This window comes from Nipponia nippon, unplaced genomic scaffold, assembly GCF_047370975.1.
Source record: "Nipponia nippon isolate SJK-2023a ecotype South Korea unplaced genomic scaffold, ASM4737097v1 scaffold_8, whole genome shotgun sequence".
NCBI lineage: Eukaryota > Metazoa > Chordata > Aves > Pelecaniformes > Threskiornithidae > Nipponia > Nipponia nippon.
In genome coordinates, this window is record NW_028262402.1 from 9,990,540 (window position 1) to 10,013,153 (window position 22,614).

Sequence of the window (22,614 nt, forward strand, 5' to 3'; positions counted from 1 at the left end):
AATGATCAGAGGGATGGAACACCTCTTGTATGAGGAAAGGCTGAGAAAGTTGGGCTTGTTCAGCCTGGAGAAGAAAAGGTTTTGGGGAGACCTTATTGCAGCCTTTCAATAGTTAAAGGGGGCTCATGAGAAAGAAGGGGACAGACTTTTTAGTAGGGCCTGTAGGGGTAGGACAAGGGGTAAAGGTTTTAAACTAAAGGAGGGTAGCTTCAGACTAGATATAAGGAAGAAATTTTTTATGATGAGGGTGGTGAAACACTGAAGCAGGTTGCCCTGAGAGGTGGTAGATGCCCCATCCTTGGAAACATTCAAGGTCAGGTTGGATGGGGCTCTGAGGAACCTGCCCTAGTTGTGGATGTCCCTGCCAATTGCAGGGGGGATGGACAAGATGACCTTTAAATGTCCCTTCCAACTCAAATCATTCTATGATTCTGTGATTCTGTGATTGTGTCTTCTTGGCCTGTGCATGTCCCTAAGGGTGGAGTTTATAATTCTCATGCTTCAGAAAGCAGGGACTTGATTAGATGCAGCTAAAAGTATTTAGTCACATCAGCACTTTTACTTGATGTGTGTTGACAGGAGAGGCAGTTAAATTGTGATTAAGAACTTTGAAAAACAGTAGAGTGCAGGGAGGATCAGTTTGACGCAGAGGCATGAAGAAATGAGCTGCAGGGGGCATAGTATAAATGTTGCTCTGGCTCATGTCCCTGAACAAGTGTGCATGGTTCCTCTTCAGCGTCTTTTAGATGATCACCCAAAGATATGTTGGTGCCATCTTACACGAGTCATGGTATAGCCACAGTGATATCTTTGTATAGCCGTAGTATGGTAGCTGGTTAGTATAACTAACAGATACTTCTTCCAGTGAGAGAACATCTCCAATCTTTTACCATCTTTACTAGTTCGCCGCACATCTTTCTAGGAGAAAGTTATTAATAAGTTACAGCCATCACAATACCAAAGTGTCGCAGTTTAACCCCAGCCAGCAACTAAGCACCACACAGCTGCTCGCTCACTCCTCCCATCCCAGTGGGATGGGGCAGAGAATTGGAAGGGTGAAAGTGAGAAAACTCATGGGTTGAGATAAGAACAGTTTAATAATTGAAGTAAAATGAAATAGAATAGTAGTAATAGTAATAATAATAATAATATAATAATATAATAATAAGATACAAAGCAAGTGATACACTACACAATTGCTCACTACCCACCGATCAATGCCCAGCACGTCCCCAAGCAGCAATTGCTGCCCTGCAGCCAACTCTCCCCAGTTTATATACTGAGCATGACGTCATACGGTATGGAATAGCCCTTTGGCCAGTCTGGGTCAGCTGTCCTGGCTGTGCCCCCTCCCAGCTTCTTATACACCAGGCCGAGCATGGGAAGCTGAAAAGTCCTTGACTGGTGTAAGTACTACTTAGCAACAACTAAAACGTAGTGTGTTATCAACATCATTCTCATACTAAATCCAAAACACAGCACTATACCAGCTACTAGGAAGAAAAATCAATGCTATCCCAGCTGAAATCAGGACAATATCCACCCCTTATTCCATACCATATACGTCATGCCCAGGTCTTACACTTTCCAATGCATTCCAATTAATCACCACCACTTTTCCAGTCTTTTGAGATAGATATAGATTGATATAGATATAAATATACACACACACATAGATATAATTTCCTTAGTCTATAAACTATCCCTCTAAAGCATTTGTTGAGTTCATTTAGTCCATGACTTTGGGCTTCATCCATCATAACAGTCTTTCAGAGCAGGAGAGATGGTGTGTGGTGTTGGATTGTTGCCCACTGAAGTCAGTTTTGGGTCCATCACCACTGCACTTTGTTCAGTTTCCTCAAAGTTCGTTCTTCATTAATTTTGGTGATTCTTACTGTATACTGCTGATGTGGCACATAGTAATCATTGAAATAATGACATCCAGTATTATGTAGCAATTAACATCATACAATTCAGTTCATTGGCTATTTTCACCCAAAATCAAATCCCCTTGAGGTACACATCGGACTTCCCCATTGTCCTGCATCGCCCACCAAGTGCACCCTGGTCCTTGAACAAAAGCAATCCCACGAATGGGTTTACCTCTGCCTGAGGCAAAAGTAACCCAAACTGCCTTCTCCGTCATATTTTTTAGGTGCACTACAGGGACTTTATCCGCCTCTACTGAACGTAAAAGTCTTGATTGGGCAGGGCCAGCTCGACTGGCAGATCCCCTGGTGTTGACTAACCAAGTGGCCTTTGCTAAATGTGTATCCCAGTGTTTGAATGTCCCACTACCCATTGCTTTCAGTGTAGTCTTTAACAGTCCATTGCATTGTTCGATTTTCCCAGAGGCTGGTGTGTGATAGGGGATGTGATACACCCACTCAATGCCATGCTCTTTGGCCCAGGTGTCTATGAGATTGTTTTGGAAATGAGTCTGGTTGTCTGACTCAATTCTTTCTGGGGTGCCATGTCACCATAGGACTTGCTTTTCAAGGCCCAGGATAGTGTTCCAGGCGGTGGCATGGGTCACGGGATATGTTTCCAGCCATCCGATGGTTGCTTCCACCATTGTAAGCACATGGCGCTTGCCTTGGCGGGTTTGTGGGAGTGTGATATAATCAATCTGCCAGGCCTCACCATATTTATATTTCAGCCACCGTCCTCCATACCAGAGAGGATTGAACCGCTTGTCTTGCTTGATTGCAGCGCATGTTTCGCATTTGTGGATAACCTGTGCAATAGTGTCCATGGTCAAATCCACCCCTCAATCACGAGCCCATCTATATGTTGCATCTCTTCCTTGATGGCCTGAAGTGTCATGGGCCCACCGAGCTAGAAATAATTCACCCTTATGTTGCCAGTTCAGATCCACTTGAGCCACTGCAGTCTTAGCAGCCTGATCCACCTGCTGGTTGTTTTGGTGTTCTTCAGTGGCCCAACTCTTGGGTATGTGAGCATCTACGTGACATACTTTTACAGCCAGGTTCTCTATCCGGGCAGCAATATCTTGCCACAATGTGGCAGCCGAGATGGGTTTACCTCTGCACTGCCAGTTGCTCTGCTTCCATTGCTGTAACCACCCCCACAGGGCATTTGCCACCATCCATGAGTCAGTATAGAGATAGAGCATTGGCCACTTTTCTCGTTCAGCAATATCTAAAGCCAGCTGGATGGCTTTCACCTCTGCAAACTGACTCAATTCACCTTCTCCTTCAGCAGTTTCTGCAACTTGTCGTACAGGACTCCATACAGCAGCTTTCCACCTCCAGTGCTTCCCCACAACACAACAGGACCCGTCAGTGAACAGGGTATATTGCTTCTCACTTTCTGGTAGTTTGTTATACAGTAAGGTCTCTTCAGCATGCTTCACCTCCTCCTCTGGTGATATTCTGAAATCTTTGCCTTCTGGCCAGTCCATGATCACTTCCAAGATTCCTGGGTGACTGGGGTTTCCTATTCGGGCCCATTGTGTGATCAGTGCGACCCACTTCATGTAGCATCAGTTGCATGATGTGTAGAGGGGACCCTCCCTTTGAACATCCAGCCCAGCACTGGCAGTTGGGCTGCCAGGAGGAGCTGTGCTTCAGTACCAATCACTTCTGAAGTGGCTCGAACCCCTTTGTATGCTGTCAATATCTGTTTTTCAGTTGGAGTATAGCCAGCCTCGGATCCTCTGTATTCCCGACTCCAAAACCTTAGGGGACCTGGAGTCTCCCCCAGTGCTTTCTGCCAAAGGCTCCAGGCAGGGCCGTTCTCCCCGGCTGCAGTGTAGAGCACATTTTTACATCTTGTCGTACCCAGATTGGCCCAAGGGCTACTGCATGAACTATCTCCTGCTTAATTTGTTCAACGGCTTGTCGTTGCTCAGGGCCCCATTTGAAATCGTTCTTCTTCCGGGTCACTTGATAGAGAGGACTTATGATGAGACTGTAATTTGGAATATGCATGCTCCAAAAACCCACAACGCCCAAAAAAGCTTGTGTTTCCTTTTTGCTGGTTGGTGGAGACATGGCTGTTATTTTGTTGATTACATCCATTGGGATCTGATGACGTCCATCTTGCCATTTTATTCCTAAAAACTGGATCTCCTGTGCAAGTCCCTTGACCTTACTTTGTTTTATGGCTAAGCCAGCCTCCAGAAAGATTTGGACTGTTTTCTTCTCTTTCTCAAAAACTTCTTCTGCTGCGTTGCCCCACACGATGATGTCATCAATGTATTGCAGGTGTTCTGGAGCCCCACCCTGTTCCAATGCAGTCTGGATCAGTCCATGGCAAATGGTGGGGCTGTGTTTCCACCCCTGGGGCAGTCGATTCCAGGTATACTGAATGCCCCTCCAAGTGAAAGCAAACTGTGGCCTGCACTCTGCCGCCAAAGGGATTGAGAAAAATGCATTAGCGGTGTCATTTGTGGTATACCACTTGGCTGCCTTTGACTCCAATTCATATTGAAGTTCTAGCATGTCTGGCATGGCAGCGTTCAGTGGTGGCGTGACTTCATTCAGGCCCCGATAGTCTACTGTTAGTCTCCACTCTCTACTAGACTTTCGCACTGGCCATATGGGACTGTTAAAAGGTGAGCGAGTCTTGCTGATCACTCCTTGGCTCTCCAGTCAACGAATCAATTTATGGATGGGAATCAGGGAGTCTCTGTTGGTGCAATATTGTTGCCGGTGCACTGTTGTGGTAGCAATTGGTACCTGTTGTTCTTTGACCTTCAGCAACGCCACAATAGAAGGGTCCTTTGAGAGACCGGGCAGGGTACACAGCTGTTTAATTTCCTCCATCTCCAAGGCAGCTATAACAAAAGCCCACCGGTACCCTTTTGGGTTCCTGAAATACCCTCTCTTGAGGTAGTCTATGCCAAGGATGCATGGAGCCTCTGGGCCAGTCACAATGGGGTACTTCTGCCACTCATTCCCGGTTAGGCTCACTTCAGCCTCCAATACAGTCAGCTCTTGGGATCCCCCTGCCACTCCAGAAATACAGATAGGTTCTGCCCCTTTATAGCTTGATGGCATTAAGGTACACTGTGCACTGGTATCTACTAAAGCCTTATGTTCCTGTGGGTCTAATGTGCCAGGCCATAGAATCCACACAGTCCAGTACACCCGATTGTCCCTTTCCTCCACCTGCCTGGAGGCAAGGCCCCTCTAGTCCTGGTCATAGCATTTGTTACTCACTTCTTGTAAATGCAAATTAAAAATCCCTTTATTAAGATAGGAAACAAAATAAGCCATTCTGCTCTGTCTGGGGAACTGCTCACTGGAAACTGGAGCAGCAATTTTCCTGGAAGAACCACCTTTTGTAGTTGTTTTTCCTTGCAACTCATGTACCCATGCCTCTAGGGTTGAGGTAATTTTCCATCCCACTTCCTCACGTCCTCTCCGTGGTCATGTGGGTAAAACCACAGGGTGGCCCATGGTGTGTATCCACCATATCTTCTCTCTTGAGCAGAGGGACGCTTACTCCTAATGGCTGAGATACTGGTGAGGAGTAGGATATATCCTCTTTGAGTTGCTGGACCTTCTGGGACAGTTTCTCCACAGCCGAGACACAGGCCCGTAGGGAGGAAGAGAGACTTTCCTCATATTGTCGGAGTTGGCTAGCCATTTCATCCATCGTTGGTCCCTCTTCATCTTTACAGGTCATTATTGCCAATGAATTTGCGTGCGATGTTGGTGCACTCCGTACAAACTTCCGCCACGTGGGTTGTGTGCACTGGACTTCATCTGGATCTTTGGGTAACTGCTATTTGTCCAGGTCATTATAAATCACTTCCAGCACAACTAATTCCCTCAGGTACTGGATACCTCTCTCCATCGTGGCCCACTTGCCTGGCTGACATAAAAAATCTTCCTTGAAAGGATACCTTTCCTTCACACCTGACAGGAGTCGCTTCCAAAGGCTGAGGGCTTTTACCCCTCTTCCAATCGCTTTGTCAATGCCTTCTTCCCTAGAAAGGGATCCCAGCTGCTTGTCTTCCCTACCCTCTAATTCGAGGCTACTGGCCCCATTACCCCAGCATCGGAGCAGCCAGGTGATGATGTGCTCACCTGGACGACGACTGAAATCTTTCCACATATCTCGCAGCTCACTCAGGGATAGGGATTGGGTGGTTATCATCTCATTTATGGGTTCTGCCTCTTCCTTCTCCTACTCTCTTGATGGCCCTAGCTCATCATCAGCCCTTACTAAACGAGTTGATTTTCTTGTGTATTTTTTCTTCTGTATAGGGGCAACTGATACTGGCATGAGTTGGTTCTCTGGATCTGCCGCAGTGCCTGTCATGGGGGCTGGTGCAGCCACAGTGCCTGTTGCAGGGGTTGGCACAGACACAGTGCCTGTCGCAGGGGCTGGCGCAGCTGCGGGGGCTGTCATTTTGTGTCTCTCTGGAGTTGCCAGGGTGACAACATACTTTTTCTAAATACTTTACTAGTTTTTCAGGATTCTGCACTTGTTCAGGGGTGAAGTTCCAAAACATTGGAGATGCCCACTGTCCTAGGCACTTACCCATGCTCTCCCACACACCCTGCCACTCATAACTATCCAGCGTTGGAGCAGATCTCTGCATTATATTCTTAAACTGCTTATTAACCTTAGACAAAACTGAAACAATATTCCCAAGAACTAGCAATAGATATATCTTAACTACCCAAGGGTGTTCAAGATACTGAAAAGTTATTGTAATGAAGGAGGAAACATCATAGAAGAAAACAACAAAGGTGCCATTCTGTATTTCCTCCATAAAAAACCTCTCAGAGGAAGAGGTATAATTGCTAATTGTCTCCATGAGGTGGTACCCAAAGCACAGTAATGCTTCACTACAGAACCCAGATACCAGATAGCACTCAAGGTCAGTGTTTTAATAACAAACCTCCCAGGCAAAACATCACTAATCACTGCAGAGCACAGCAAACTGCAAAACCCAACACCAATCTTTAACATGTACTGCAAAAACAAGAGAATGGTGCAAATCAGGTAGACTAATACCAAGAACAGATGAATCAATATTATGACCAGCAACTGTTAACAGATACAAATTCCTTAATACACTCTGGTTAATCTGTTATTATCTCAAACCCTTCGTGCCCCACATTGGGTGCCAAAAAGGACTGTCGTGGTTTAACCCCAGCCAGCAACTAAGCACCACACAGCCGCTCGCTCACTCCTCCCATCCCAGTGGGATGGGGCAGAGAATTGGAAGGGTGAAAGTGAGAAAACTCATGGGTTGAGATAAGAACAGTTTAATAATTGAAGTAAAATGAAATAGAATAGTAGTAATAGTAATAATAATAATAATATAATAATATAATAATAAGATACAAAGCAAGTGATACACTACACAATTGCTCACTACCCACCAATCAATGCCCAGCACGTCCCCAAGCAGCAATTGCTGCCCTGCAGCCAACTCTCCCCAGTTTATATACTGAGCATGACGTCATACGGTATGGAATAGACTTTTGGCCAGTCCAGGTCAGCTGTCCTGGCTGTGCCCCCTCCCAGCTTCTTGTACACCGGGCCAAGCATGGGAAGCTGAAAAGTCCTTGACTGGTGTAAGTACTACTTAGCAACAACTAAAACGTAGTGTGTTATCAACATCATTCTCATACTAAATCCAAAACACAGCACTATACCAGCTACTAGGAAGAAAAATCAATGCTATCCCAGCTGAAACCAGGACACAAAGTTAATAGATTAAAATAAGGACAGGAATGTTTTAGCTATCATGCAAAAAACTCTGTAAGCTTTGGAGCAAAGATAAGTAGTACTAGGAAAATTAGGAAAAGTTTCTTCACTGAGAGGGTGATCGATCACTGGAACAGGCTCTCCAGGGAAGTGGTCATGGCCCCAAGCCTGTCAGAATTCATGGAGTGTCTGGATGATGCTCTTAGTCATATGATTTAGTTTTAGGTAGTCCTGTGAGCAGCAGGGAGTTGGACATGATGATCTTTATGGGTACCTTCCAACTTGAGGTATTCTATGATTCTATGAAAAATGTATGCTGAGTGGCTACTACAGCAGGCAGTAATCCACACTATGAAGTTTTTAAGTTAAAATCGTATGTCCCTTAAAAAAGAGACACACCAAGTCTGAGGAAATCACTTTGAAGAGCTAAAGCGGTAAGCAGGAGGGCAAAGTAATTTATCCTAATGCTCCCTGTTAGCCATTAAAAGAACTGATACACCTTTCATTAAAAGACAGATGAAAAATAATACCTTTCTGATGTTTCCAGCAGGTGCAATTTTGTACTTGACACAGAAGAGAGATGAAAAAAAGCAGTTGAGCATGCCAGAAGCAATGGAAAATTAAAATGTCAAACTTTGTTTTTTATAAACAGGCACAACTCAGTACAAATTGTGCAGAGTGTTAATGAATTGCTTCTACTTGTACAGTGACTTGAAATGAAGGGGTTGGATGCCTTTTATGGATATATATGGAAGTGCCTCTCTACCTTTTAGAATTATTATTTCAGAACAAACCATCTTCCTGTATCTGTATGTAAAATCTACAGCAGAATGGCATACTTCAGATCAACTGTAGTGACAAATCCTTTGGCAGCTGAAGTGCTAGTTGGCTGTGCAGGAATCAGCCTCAGAATCAGTCTGTGGATGCGTCCATAGGCAAATGCCCTTCAGTTCCGAGTGCTGATGTGGCTTAGTATATATTTAACCCTGCACTGGTTTTCTGGAAAACCATCTAACCCACCTTTGCTGCTCATTCTTGTGTCATCCTACAGTAAGTCAACTGCAGACATTTTTGCAGTGAAGCAGTGAACAAGACGGGTCACCCAAGCTGTCTGAAAAAATGTTTATCCCCCAAATTGGTAAGTCATTCAAAGAGACAGTCTATGAAAGAGGAGAGAGTGGATTTTTTTTTTTTTTTGGTGACACCTAATGCTTACATGTCTTTACTTTTTGGCACTTAGATTATGTCCATGTGAAGTTAAGCAAAGACCTAATGAACCCTTCAAATAAAAATAGATGTCTAAGCCTGTGTGCTTCTATTTGATTTTACCATTAAATGAAGGAAAAGAATCAGCTTTGTCACATGGATGCAGGTTTTTGTCTTGGCTTGACTAGTACCTAAAAAGCATGTAAGGATGCAGGAGAAATATTTCCTTATATACATAACACGATATACCTCAAATAGGTGGTTGGGCTTCACCAGTGTAACTGAGGAGAAAATACAACAAAAACAGGAATTTGAGTTGTGTTGTGTTTTGATGTGATTTCAGTAATCCTTCTACTAAAATATGCCTTTTCATAAGAATTAAGGTAAACCAGTGTCCTACTTCTAAGAAATTTATAACTTATATTTCTACATCAAGTTGTCATAATACCAGTAAAGTAATGAATACATAAGGAAGAGCTTCTAATGGATGTTTATTTTCTAAAACATAATCCCTGCATGTATGCATGAAACACAAATGGATTTTTAGCAACACAAATAGCACCACTCATATTTGCATTAATAAGATAGTAGTCAAGCTTTTTTCTGCTAGGGACTTTTTGGGAGATTTTTTTCTTTTTGTCTTACCAAATATAAGGAGGAAGTTGTGGTTTGGTTTGGTTTTGGGTTTTTTTTAGTCTTTCATTTTGGGTTCTTTCCATCTAAAACCAACCAGGGGATAAAAGAAAAAAAAAAGAAAGAAAAGAGAGGGAGAGAAAAAAATTATCTGCTATATTTTTTGTTTCTTTATTTATATATATATATAACATTGCACAGCATGTTAAGGCATTTTTAAATACATCAGTAATTCTCACATTGCCTCCTCCTGAGAAACTGACAGTGGAAATACTAGTGAAAAAATGACCTACAAAAAAGAAGAGAGTAGCAATCAACAGAACAATAAATTCACTGAAATTTTGATAAACATATATAATATCAGTGATTACTGAACAGGCTGGGCAAGAGAATCATCTGATAAAGATTCAGTGCTCCCATGTTTTTTTACAAAAAAGGTCATGGTTCACAAAAGGAAGTTGTAAGACTCCTCAAACAGCTTATGTGGAATGTTTTGTGCTTTTATCTGCATTGAGATAGTAACTGATTGATAACATTGATTATGGGTCTCTATGGGAAAGCTTGTGTAGGCCAATAGGCCAAATTTTGATGATGCATTTGTTTTCATAATTCATAATAAATGTTCATAATAAATCCATTTTCATGATAAATTTATTAATAATAATTTTTGCAACCTCACTCATAATATGTTACTGAGAAATTAAAGTATATCTCTGTCACAGATTTCTTTAAAACTTTTTACTCATCACACCTCCTGAACAATAAATGAAAAAATACAGCTATGATGATTCATAAATTGTAATTTATGTATTTGAAATCTGTTCTAATTATAAAAATCTTTTATTACAATATGTTCAGTAAATTATTATGTACCTGCATGAAAAGGATATCGTGGCTTAGAGGCAGGAAGAGACCAGAAACTCGTGGTAGAAAAAGAAGAATGCGGTGTCTTCATCTGAAGGCCAGTAGTTCACGTTGACTTCATCTTGTTAGGGATCTTAAAATGCATATATTTATATTTTATTTTATTGTCATTTAGGTTTGAACTTGTCACAGTGGTATGCAGGCCAATTATGCCAGTGTTCAATACAAAAGTACAGAAAATGAAAGACTCTGTTCTAAGTAGTTTATAATTTGGTATAATCTGAGGTCAATTCTGATCACATTCATACTGGAGAGTAAGCCTACTAAACCTCTTTGCTCTTCTTCCACATGGGAAACAGCTTTTAGAGCCTGAATTGCATTGCTGAGGCAGAAGAAGCATTAAATAAGGGAAAAGTTGAAGCAGAACAGTAAATACGATAAGCAAAACTTCATATAAACTTAAGGATCAACATGCAAATTTTGTAGTATTAATGCATTTTACATGCATTGTTCATTTTCTGCCTCTTCTTTTTCCTGACACTCAGCTCCAACCTTACAAAGACATGCTGTTCAGTCACTTCTTTTAAGGCTAGGGGAAAAAGAAATAAGATTGTAAATAAATTGGAACTGACTCATTGATTTCTAGAAAGAAGACTGCCAATATAACAAGCTTCAGTGATGATCTTATAGTTTGAATTCACAGGCTGAGGCAGGAAAACTATTAGACAAGCATTTGTGTATACTAGTGTCTCTTTTAACAAGTTTGTTTCGCTATCACTCATTAACCATATATGCAGGAGATTAATTACTTCTCTCAGGCATGTAATGAATCTTTTAAATTGTGTCCAAGTGAATACTTCATGAGCTTTCAGCAACTGTCTTTTGTGTGGTGTGTTTTCAAGGAAAATTTGATCTATGTGTGGAAGCCTTAAATGTCTGCAATACCAAGCAGAGAGCTTTATCATAGTACTGTAAGATTCTAGGACACAAGATAAATATTATAAAATACTATGGATAGGAAGGTATTGTACTGGTTTTCTATTTCACAGGAAATTGCCTGTTTGATAAACCAACCTTGCACCACTCTGTTTCATCTATATTGACTGGAAAAACTATGAACTGTAGATCTGATCCCACTGCTTATACTTGTAAGTAGTCTCATCACTTGTCTAATTTGACCTGTGGGTTTGTGCCTTGGTGTGGAAGAAGATGGTCTCCCAGTTGTGTTGATAAGACCACACGTGGTCAACTGCAACCTACACAGCCTACGTTTTCATTGTGTAGAAACTGGTACATGAGAATAGGAGGCAGAGGAGGGGCACTGCTGCACTCTTGGCTTTTGCCAGGTAGTGATTTGGTGTTGGAGTGCTCCTAGGATCCCAAATTTAGATAGGCTGAATAACCACATGTATTGGATTCACGTGGCAAGGTTTTGGTAGTGGGGGAGGGCTGCAGAGGTGGCTTCAGTGAGGAGATGTTAGAAGCTGTCCCCATGTTGGACAGAGCCATTTCCAGCTGCCTCCAAGACGGATCCACCACTGGCCAAAGCTGAACCTGTCAGCAATGTTGGTAGTGCTCTGTGATAATATATGGTCCTTATTTCCCATTATCCTAATCTGATTTGGATTGGCAATAAATTAAATTAATTTCCCCAAGTCGAGTCTGTTTTGCACATGACAATAATTTCTGAGTGATCTCCCTGTCCTTATCTCAATCCATGAGCCTTTTGTCATATTTTCTCCCCTTGTCCAGTTGAGGAGGGGCAGTGATAGAGCGGCTTGGTGGGCAGCTGGTGGCCAGCCAAGGCCAATCCACTGCAACACTCATGCTCATGGGCCTGGCAGTGCCCTGGCAGAGCTGGGAGGGTTGATCAGTTGCCGAGGCCTAGCCTGGGTGAAAGTGTTTCAGCAGCTGAAGTGCAAGGCATGTTCAGCCGCTGTCTCCTGGCCAGTCAAGCTCAGCCTCAGGGATGCATTAAGAGCTGCCTCCATCATGTGGTGCTCCACATGCCCATGTTTCTTCCCATCCAGGTCTGATTAGAGACCAGCATGGTGCACCAGGGGTGGGGGCAAAGCCCTGCTCCACATCACATACTCACCCCCCTTTCTGCTCCACACACCCAGCTCTGCCCTGAGATGCTCCCCTCCTGTGCCACTCACAGCTTGCGAGGGAGTAGAGAGGGAAACAAGAAGGAGGCATCTCCCCAGCTTCTCCATCCTGGAGCACTCAAGCTGGTGTTTTTGCAATGGAGACGAGGAGAAGCCCCCATGAACACGAGCCTGATGGCATCTTTACAGCTCAATGCAAAGTTGCAATTGACAGAGAGGCTGGACTACCTTCTCAGGCTGGCTTTTCTTCTCAAGGACCAAGGTCTCAGCTGCATCCACAGCATGAAGGTTTAATGCAGTGACATGTCCTGTGGTCTGTTGCTTGAAGGGTTTTTTTTTCCTTCCGCTGCAGCATTGAGCAGAGCCCCTTGCCAGGGCTCCTCTGGGCCATTTTTCGTAAGTTTGTGCTTGCTGCTTTTGCAGCAATTAGATGATTCTTTTTCAGTACGAAGATGCCTCTGGTGCCCTGGATCTATGGTCAGGAAGGAATATTTCCCCCCAGGGAGATTGGCACTGGTCCCCGGGGAGGTTTTGCCTTACTTGGCTGCATTGAGCACAGCCCCTTGCCAAGGCTTCTCTGGGCCATTTTGGCTAAATGCCTGCTCACTGTTATTGCAGCATGAAGATGCCATGGGTAACGTGGATTCCTCAGGAACGGCCACTTTTCAGCTGTACCTGCATTCAATAAAATTGCTGTTTTATCCTTGATCTGCTGTTGTTGTGTGTGCTGGTCTTGGCCTGGGAACCTCATCCTGCAGCTGTGCTATCAGCAATGGCATGTACACTGTATTTGGTTTACGTGGCAAGTTTTGGTGGCAGTGGGCTGCAGGGGTGCCTTCTGTGAGAAGACACCAGAAGCTGTCCCCGTGTTGGACAAAGCCATTTCCAGCTGCCTCCAAGACAGAACCGCCACTGGCCAAAGTTGAGCCTGTCAGCGATGTTGGTAGTGCCTCTGTGATAACATATTTAAGAAGGGGGAAAAAAAGCTGCACAACACCAGCTGGGAGAGTGGAGTGAGAATATGTGAGACGAACAACTCTGCAGGCATCAAGGTCAGTGAAGAAGGAGGGGGAGCAGGTGCTCCAGGCATCAGAGCAGAGATTCCCCCGCAGCCCTTGGTGAAGACCATGGTGAAGCAGGTTGTCCCCCTGCAGCCAATGGATGTCCACAGTGGAGCAGATATCCACCGTGCAGCCCACAGAGGACCCCATACCAGCTGCTGGCAGGACCTGTGGCCCTGTGGAGAGGAGCCCACACTGAAGCAGGATTTCCGGCAGGACCTGTGGCCCTGTGGGGACCCATGCTGGAGCAGTCTGTTCCTGAAGGACTGCACCCCATGGAAAGGACCCACGATGCAGAAGTGAAGAACTGCAGTCCATGGGAAGGACCCACCTTGGAGAAGTTCATGAATGACTATCTCCCGTGGGTGGGACCCCACGCTGGAGAAAGGGAAGAGTGTGAGGAGGAAGGAACACTAGAGACACCACATGATAAACTGACTGTAACACCGATTCCTCGTCCTCCTGTGCTGCTCTGGGGGAGGAGGTAGTGAAATTGGGAGTGAAATTGAGCCTGGGAAGAAGGGAGGGGTGGGGGGAAGGTGTTTTTAGAGTTGACCTTCTTTCTCGTTATCCTACTCTGATCCTTGATTGGCAATAAATTAAATTAATTTCCCCAAATTGAGTCTGTTTTGCACGTGACGGTAAGTTGTGAATGATCTCTCCCTGTCCTTATCTTGACCCACAAGCCTTTCATCGTATTTTCTCTCCCTTTTCCAGTTGAGGAGGGGAGTGATAGAGCAGCTTGTTGGGCACCTGGCAACCAGCCAAGGTCAACACCATAGTGGAACCAAGCCTAGCGTTTGCTGTTCTTGCGCTGTGTAACGTTATTTTTTCAGTATCACTGAATCTAAGGTAAAGAAGGGTTTCTGAGTCTGTTCCAAGAAATATAAGTTGAATGTTAGTTAAGAAAAAACTGATACAAAGTAGAAACATGAGTCAAATCTCATATGCACTCATAATGATCAAAATGTAAATTATGTAGTGTTCTGGCAGTCTAGATTCCATGCTTAATAGTTTTGTTAAAGCACTTCTGATTTTTTGTAAATCCTGTATGCTTCCATCAGTAATGAGGGAGAAATTATTAAAATCAAGCCATAATATTGACAGCCATTTTCTGATTATCAGAGAAACAGTTTATACTGGATCTGTTTTGAAAATATATTACATGAACAAAATCAAAAAGGCATTTTGTTCACATTTTAGTTTCACATAGTTATGCTTTTAAATTTATTTTATCTTATATTAAAAGAACTAAGAAGGAACACAGCACAGGAAACAAATGGTTTTTCAGGAAACTTTCAGTATATATATGGCTTGATTATAAAATTATATGCTGCATAATCTCTTATTTCTGGTGCAATAACAAAGGCTTTTCAAAATTAGAGCCGCCTCTTCCTTTTCTAAATAAGGGATCTGAAGTCAAATTTGCTTTAAAATTTTTCAGCATAGGACTGACTGACCATCACCAGGTGATACATGAGGTGAGCAAGTAGTTTGGGGTTTTTTACATCTGCAGAGGAACCTCACAATTGCACTGAATATAAGGAAATAAAACATGTGATTTTTGGTTGCAATCAAGTGTAGTTGCTATTTGATGGAGCAGATACTACAGTACAAACTAAGTTTGTAAACAGTACTGTATTGCTGCTGTAGTTAACCATTGTAGACTGATATGTGGGTGTAGAGATTAATAGTGAATACTCTCCCTCATGCCTTTTTTTTTGAAGACTGGTAGAAAATGGCAGCATGAGCCCTGGAGAATTCATTCCTGAGTCAATATGGATCCACCTAAAAGCAAGTAGCAGTGAGACGCAAAGAGATTATGAGGAAGATTGCAGGGAAGGGGTGATGAAAAGCACATTTTCCCTGCCTTATTTCCCAAGGAGAAACTGAAAAGGAGAGAAACACAGCTATTGAGTGAACAGAGCAGCTCATGTGCCACAGGCACATGGGATTTAGTGGTTCACTTTACTCCTTAGTTTCTTGGTTTGGATCCAATTTATTGAGGTAACTTGTTTATCACTTACCATCTGTTTTGTGTGATGTACAACAGTGAAAAGTTTGTTTGGCCTCTTTTCTTTGGAGGACTTTTTGGTTATTTCTCATTATTTATTCATGCCTTTCTGAACCCAAGAGCTTAAAGTAACTTGAGTTATCAAAAAATAAGAATTCTGGCCTACTCACTGTTCATCATTTTTGCTTACTGTCAGAGAGCTTTTTGGCTGCCCAAACTGTACAGGTGCCACATTCATTTTACATTAGAAGCTTTTTCAACATGTTCAGTAGCAAGTATTTTGGCATAGTGTTGAAATTTTAAATGTGTTTTGTTTCCCCCAGCTATTGTGGCATGCCCGTGTTTATATGCAAGCAAATATTTAAATGTAGCTAACAAAATATTAGAAAAACTAGGAAAAAAATCTTCTTTGGTCAAGGTTTCAAAATATAAGACTTCTTTCCTGTACATAATTTTAGAATGCTGCTTTAGTAATTTAATTATAAAAGCCAAAGCTTTGACTTGAATGGAAGATCTTGCTACTGTTTCAAACATGAAAAGTTTAAAAACATTTACAGGCATTTCTGTGTGTGCATATCTATACATAACAGTGTTATAGCAAATAACTGCAAGCTTATGCTGTTATTTCTTGCCCTTATTAAGACATAACATTTTATTGGGCAGTTATGATTTGAGTCTCTTTAATACCTGTCAAAGGTTATTAAGCATCAGTTGTCTGGACCTGGGGCATTGCTGAGGGTTACATTTGTTGAGGGGCTGCTGACTGCAGCAAGTACTGCACAGAACAACGGGAAGTTGTCTCCTAGTCTCCCCTCCAAAGGTCCAAACCTTAATTTACAGCACAGAAACAATGTGGAAGAAACAGACATTATGCTGGCCAAATGACTATTGTCAAAGTCATGCCATGACATTGCAGGGCTGAAAAGGGGAGAGCTTTGGAGAGGATGAATAGGCAAGGTTAAGAGGCAATGAAAGAAAAGACCCCACTGAAGTGGAAAGCGGAGGGTGAAGTAAGTAGAGGTGAAGAAAAAAGGGTGAAAGAAGGATGCAAGAACAGCAAGCCCACCTAGAAAATATTCTGACTGCTTCACCACTGTCTGACATCCCAGCTTAGATTAGTTTTAGAGGTAATGTCTAAGTGGGTTCTTCACAAAATTTCTTTCCTGAAGGCCATATGGCATGAGATGACATTTAACATTTGGGTTTTTTCTATTGAAAGTGTAAGGAGTGGGCAGGGAACATTTGCTTTAGTTTCACATCTTCATGTGTGTGGTACTTCTTTTTTTTTTTTTTTTTTTTTTTTTTAATTCATATAATGCCTGGAAGTCCTTGTGGCTGAACAGGACGTTTTTCTTTTGAACTTTTCTGACTAACATAACCACAGGAAACCTAAGAGCATTGCTGAGATTTCAAATAAAAGAAGTGCAGCATGAAATAGGTAACATTTCATAAAAGCCATAGAGGTGGTCCTGGGAGTAAATGGAAATTATAGAAGTACAGATGCATCTTATTGAACATGACAGTTAAGAGAGAATTGCATTGAAATGTCATTTTAAATAGCTTAGACAGAAATTAACCCTCTGAACAGACAAGACCAAAACCATCCCTAGAGCTAGTGGCTACATTAGTTACATCAGGGGTGAATTGGGCCCACTGTACTGATGATAGAATATGGACCTTGAAAAGGGCATGAAAAAAGATGAATTGGAAACAGACGTCAGAAAGAATTTTTAGAATCATGCATTTATGAAGTAGCTACTGGGCAAAGCAGTTGATGAAAAACACAAGGGGACAAGAAGAGAGGGAGAGAAACACAGGGAGGGAGAGAGAGATTAACATCCCTTAGTAGCTGCTTCAGATAGAAAAGATCTGTGCAGGTGAAGTCTGATGTCCCTAACAGTTCTTTCTATTCACTGCCACATTGAGTGTAAACTGGCAATATTGAAATAAGTTTAATACTTATTCTTAAAATCTTGCTTTGTATACCAGTCAAATTACAGAATCATAGAATAATGGAATACTTTGAGTTGAAAGGGACCTTTAAAGGTCATCTATTCTGCCCCCCCTGCAATAAACAGGGACATCTTCAACTAGATCAGGTTGCTCAGGGTCCCATCCAACCTGACCTTAAATGTTGCCAGGGATGGGGCATCTACCACCTCTCAGGGCAACCTGCTCCAGTGTTTCACCACGCTCATCATAAAAAATTTCTTCCTTATATCTAGTCTGAAGCTACCCTCCTTTAGTTTAAAACCTTTACCCCTTGTCCTACCCCTACAGGCCCTACTAAAAAGTCTGTCCCCTTCTTTCTCATGAGCCCCCTTTAACTATTGAAAGGCCGCAATAAGGTCTCCCCAAAACCTTTTCTTCTCCAGGCTGAACAAGCCCAACTTTCTCAGCCTTTCCTCATACAAGAGGTGTTCCATCCCTCTGATCATTTTTGTGGCCCTCCTCTGGACCTGCTCCAACAGGTCCATGTCTTTCTTGTACTCCAGAGCTGGATGCAGTACTCCAGGTGGGGTCTCACCAGCATGAAGTAATGGGGCAGAATCACCTCCTTCAACCTGCTGGCCATGCTTCTTTTGATGCAGCCCAGGATACGGTTGGCTTTCTGGGCTGCAAGCATACATTTGCGGCTCACATCTAGCTTTTCATCCACTGGTACCCCCAAGTCCTTCTCCACAGAGCTATTCTCAATCCCTTCATCCCCCAGCCTGTATTGACACTGGGGGTTGCCCCAACCCAGGTGCAGGACCTTGCACTTGGCCTCGTTGAACCTCATGAGGTTCACATGGGCCCTCTTCACAGCAATTACTTAGAACATTCAGCATGTTCCAGGTTATTAAGATTATGGAAGTCATTTCATAGCCACTATTCATAACTCCAGCTTGAAAAAGACTGTGCTCACAGAACTTCAGGGAAGCTAACTGCTTACACAGCTTACTGAGCCAAAGCAAGCTTCCAGTGCTGGGAGACTTGTTACAGGATTACTTCTAAGGGGTACTTACCAATGACTATAGTAAATAATGTATCTAATACTGATGCTTGCTAACACAGGTCATCAGATGGCCATCAGATGAATGGCACAAATGGGAGTCCAGCTTGTGTGTCCTTAGTGTGAATAAAAAGTTTGGCCTTGGTAGTGTGGAATGTCCCTCAGGCAAACTGTGAAAGACCACGGGGGATGGGAGCCTCGCCAGGTCCAGGGGCTCATCTCCTTTCATGGAAGACACTGTGTATATATAAAACATGTACCTTCCTGAGTGCATGCATCTGTAAAATACATACATTTGGGTGTGCATAAAGACGTTGTATTGCTGAGAAAATTACAGATGTGGAAATAGTGGGGTTTAGCCTACATATAAATACATATAAAGTATATATAGAGTATAGTATATACTTTAAAAGACAAATGAAGGGGTTTAAGTTGGAATCTATGCACCATGTGTTCCGATACTGCAGTGATACATAGCAGTTTCTGAAGAATGGATGCATAAGTTTTATACCAGTATTTCTAAAGATCTCCTAAAACCAAAGTTAGGTAACCTTAGTATCAGATCAAATACCATTGTATTTTGAGGGTCTGAGGGTAAGACACAGGAACTTATTTGTACAGTTATTTCTCTTCTTCACATTGGTTTGAGTGCTTTGTTTCATACTAGCCTTCATATAAAGTATACGTTCCGTAATCGTGATATTCCTCCACTTCTAGAAATGTTTTCCCCTTTTGTAGGGAGAACAATATAGAGAGATGCCACGGTCGCCAATAGCTCTTCATTATTTGTGACCAAACACAAATTAGCAACTACTGGTCACCCAATAGAAATTCCCTCTCTTGTCCTATTTTTTTCCCCTCGTCTTTTTTTTTTCCCTCTTTTTTTTTTCCTTTTTTTTTTAAAAAATGACTTTGTTCTCTACCTTTCAATTTTGGGTCATTCTGGGCAAATCATCACAATTCCAAAATGACCCAGATTGTCCAAAATGGGACTAAGACTTTCAAATATATTGGAGGCTATGTGCCCAACTGCCTATGGTGAGAATGTGTGTGATGTTTTTTCCTAGATAATGTTTCTGATTAGACTTAAAACAATGTTTGCTGTATCCAAATCTTTTGCCATTTAAACCACATTGTAATAATCTAGTAAAAGGATAAGCACTCACAAAAATGTCAGATATTTTCTGTAGGGACAGAAACTTCAGCATGAGGTATTGATTCAAGCGTTCCTTACAGTGGCAACGACCGGTTATATAAAAGTATCATAAGGATTCTGAGGTTCGTACTTAGTGACAGATCTGTCTGTGTATAGGTTAGGAGCACAAATCCCTAATAAGTCAAAACTTGAACAGTTCCATGGTACTTCAAGTAACTCTTTGGTAGCAGGAGAACTTTATATGAATTTCACAGGAGCTGCTTGCCTGCTTAGCTCGTTAGACTTGAACCATTTGAAAGCTACTTCCAGGACTGATCTAAGCACTAAACCACATACCAGATAACCACAAATGTAATTTAGCTGAACTTTCTGCTTTCCATTAGACAAGAAAAATTGCATTTTGATCACTAAAAGAGCACAACTTACAACATTCAGTGAAATAGCATGTGATTTGAATTTTTCAAAGCTATGAATATGCTGGGAGTAAAATCCTGCTGCTTTTTGCACTTTCAGAGGAAATAAAGGCAAAAATGCCAGATATTCAATGTATGTGTATCAACTTATCACTTCCCAACTTGCTATCCTGTCTCTGATGATACTGAAGAAAAGGGTCCCACTCACCTTGGGGAGGTGATCCTCACCTGGTCTTCCTCACCTATGAAACTTCTGAAGGCCCTGAAGACTTTGAATAGTTAATTTTCAGTTGTTATTCCATCCCTTTATGGTTTAATTGTTTAAAAAATTATATCCATTTATTTTATCTTTGAGAACAGGACTTTTAAAAATTAGAAGCATTTTCTACATAAAATTCTTTATGGTATATTTTGACTGGATATATCAAATTTCATTCAACATAGGCACCTCCTGTTACTATTGTTTGGTTCAAAGATAATAAAAGTATCATTCTGTTTTTCCAGAAAGAGAAACTTTTATTATGGAAATTTATTATTGGGGTACCATTCATTGCTTTATTTGTTTTCCCCAAAATTACCTCTTGAAAGAAAGGAATATGAAGTGTTAATGTTTCCTTTTGTTCTTTGGATTTATGGTTGCAAAGTGCAAATACTCATGGGGAGCGACAGATTCTATATTTTAAATGTATTTGAAACCTACTTGAAACCAGTTGAAAATATTACAAAGATAATATTATTATTTGCTTTGAGGTTTGGGGTGGGGTTTTTTTTCTGTTGTTGTTTTTAATTTAAATGATTGAAGGAGAGTTGTTTGCTTTGTTTTGTGCTCTTGTGCTGGAAATCATTATATAGCAATGTGTAAAAGCAGTGGGCCAAGTTGGAGGCTGATAAACGAATCCATAGTTTCATGTGTTTTTTCCAAAATATTGCATGGTTCAGTTAAATGTCCGACAAAGTCTAATTGCAATTGACCCACCATGAACCATACTAAAAATATAATTTAATTTTATAATAATTGCAACTTCAAATCCACATGCTAGTCTGTGCCAGAATAGTTCAGTTTTATATTCACTTTGCTCTGCTGTAAATGTTGTTCAAGGTTTAAAGCCACAAGTAACTGTGCCCTGCTATTTTGTAATCACACCCTGCATTTTGAACAGAGAAGTTAATGACTGTCTTTCACTGTGAAAATCCTTTCCACTGTAGAGCCTGCAGTAAGTTTCAGCCTGTTGCCTTTACATGTTAAATAGCTTATGGCTGTAGCTCAGGGAAACTGCTTGATTATACACCTGTAGCCAAATTCAGGACTGGCAGAAGCTGAATTTCAAATTTCAGCGGTGTAAGCATAACCATTTATAGAAATAGTGGTTTTGGTCCATTAAAACCATGAGACCTATACTCAACTTTCCCACAAATTAAGTGTTCCTTAGCTGTCTTATAATACAATGAGAAAGTCTCTTTGAGCTCTTGAAGGTTAATTACTGCAGTTTTCCTCAGTAACTGATAGGTATCTCCTATCAGTTGTTCACTTGGACTGGTTTAAAAGGACATTGCTTTTAAATATTTTTTATGCCTGCTTTTTCTGACATTTTAAAGGCTTAACTAAAACAGTTTCCTCTGCCATCTCTAGGAACAATAAGTCCTATTTGAAATGCTGCTGTTAAGCAAAATTTCACATTCAGTAGAGCAAAATAATGCAAAATTCCATTTCTAGAGTTAAGGTGAAGATGAACGACATTAGTTAGATGCCTACTCACAAAAATTAAAGAAACTGCTTCTTTAAAAAACATAAAAATGTTAGTGTCTTTAAAAAGGTTAATTCACAGGAGAACATAAATAAACTGTTTATTCTACTCTTTTTGTGACAGAAATATTAGTTCTGTGCACAGTTATAAAAGCATTGCTTCTTAAGAACTATTATTATATTAAATTATCTTTTGAAAATAAGGCATTCATGTTACAGGCTCCGCCTGGAACAGCTTATGTAATAATTAGGAAAGGGGGCTAAATTTTGTAGTTAAGGAACGGGGTGGTAAGGTTGTAAATGACTTAAGTAATAAATTAAGTATTTATTGAAACTAGCTACATTCAAATGCCTCATATTTCCAAATATTTGAGACAACACATTTGAAATCTGCATAATAAAATTTCAACTATGTTGTCTGTTTAAACAGAAAGATTTCCTAAACAGAGCTGTCAGAGTAAATCACCTTTTCCTGTTTAAAGAAAACTCTTCAAGCCTGCAGCATAGTTCCTAAGTTTGAAACATGGAAGTTTACAAGCATCTTGTAGAATCACAGAAAGGTGCTACACATCTGTATTCTACCACAGAGTCATTGGGAAGTGGAGGAGAGCTCCTCCTAGGGTCTGGCCTCTGACAGCAATTGCATAAGGTGCCCTGCTGCTCTTTCCTGACAAAATATGTTCTGGCAAGTCTGTAAGAAATTATTCTCCAGAATTAAGCCAGCT

At 41.6% G+C, this 22,614-nt stretch overlaps 1 protein-coding gene across 3 annotated transcripts in view; it reads left to right on the forward strand.

Moving 5' to 3' along the window:
• The window catches only part of PRR16 (proline rich 16), a 175,594-nt gene that overhangs the window by 123,886 nt on the left and 29,094 nt on the right, over positions 1 to 22,614 (forward strand). Inside the window, exon 3 of one of the 3 annotated variants that reach the window (XM_087742030.1) lies at positions 8,747 to 8,833. The exons of the other annotated variants lie outside the window; for them this stretch is intronic. The gene's annotated coding sequence lies outside the window, so the exon portion shown is untranslated. The remainder of the gene's footprint in view (positions 1 to 8,746; positions 8,834 to 22,614) is intronic. 3 annotated transcript variants of the gene reach the window in all.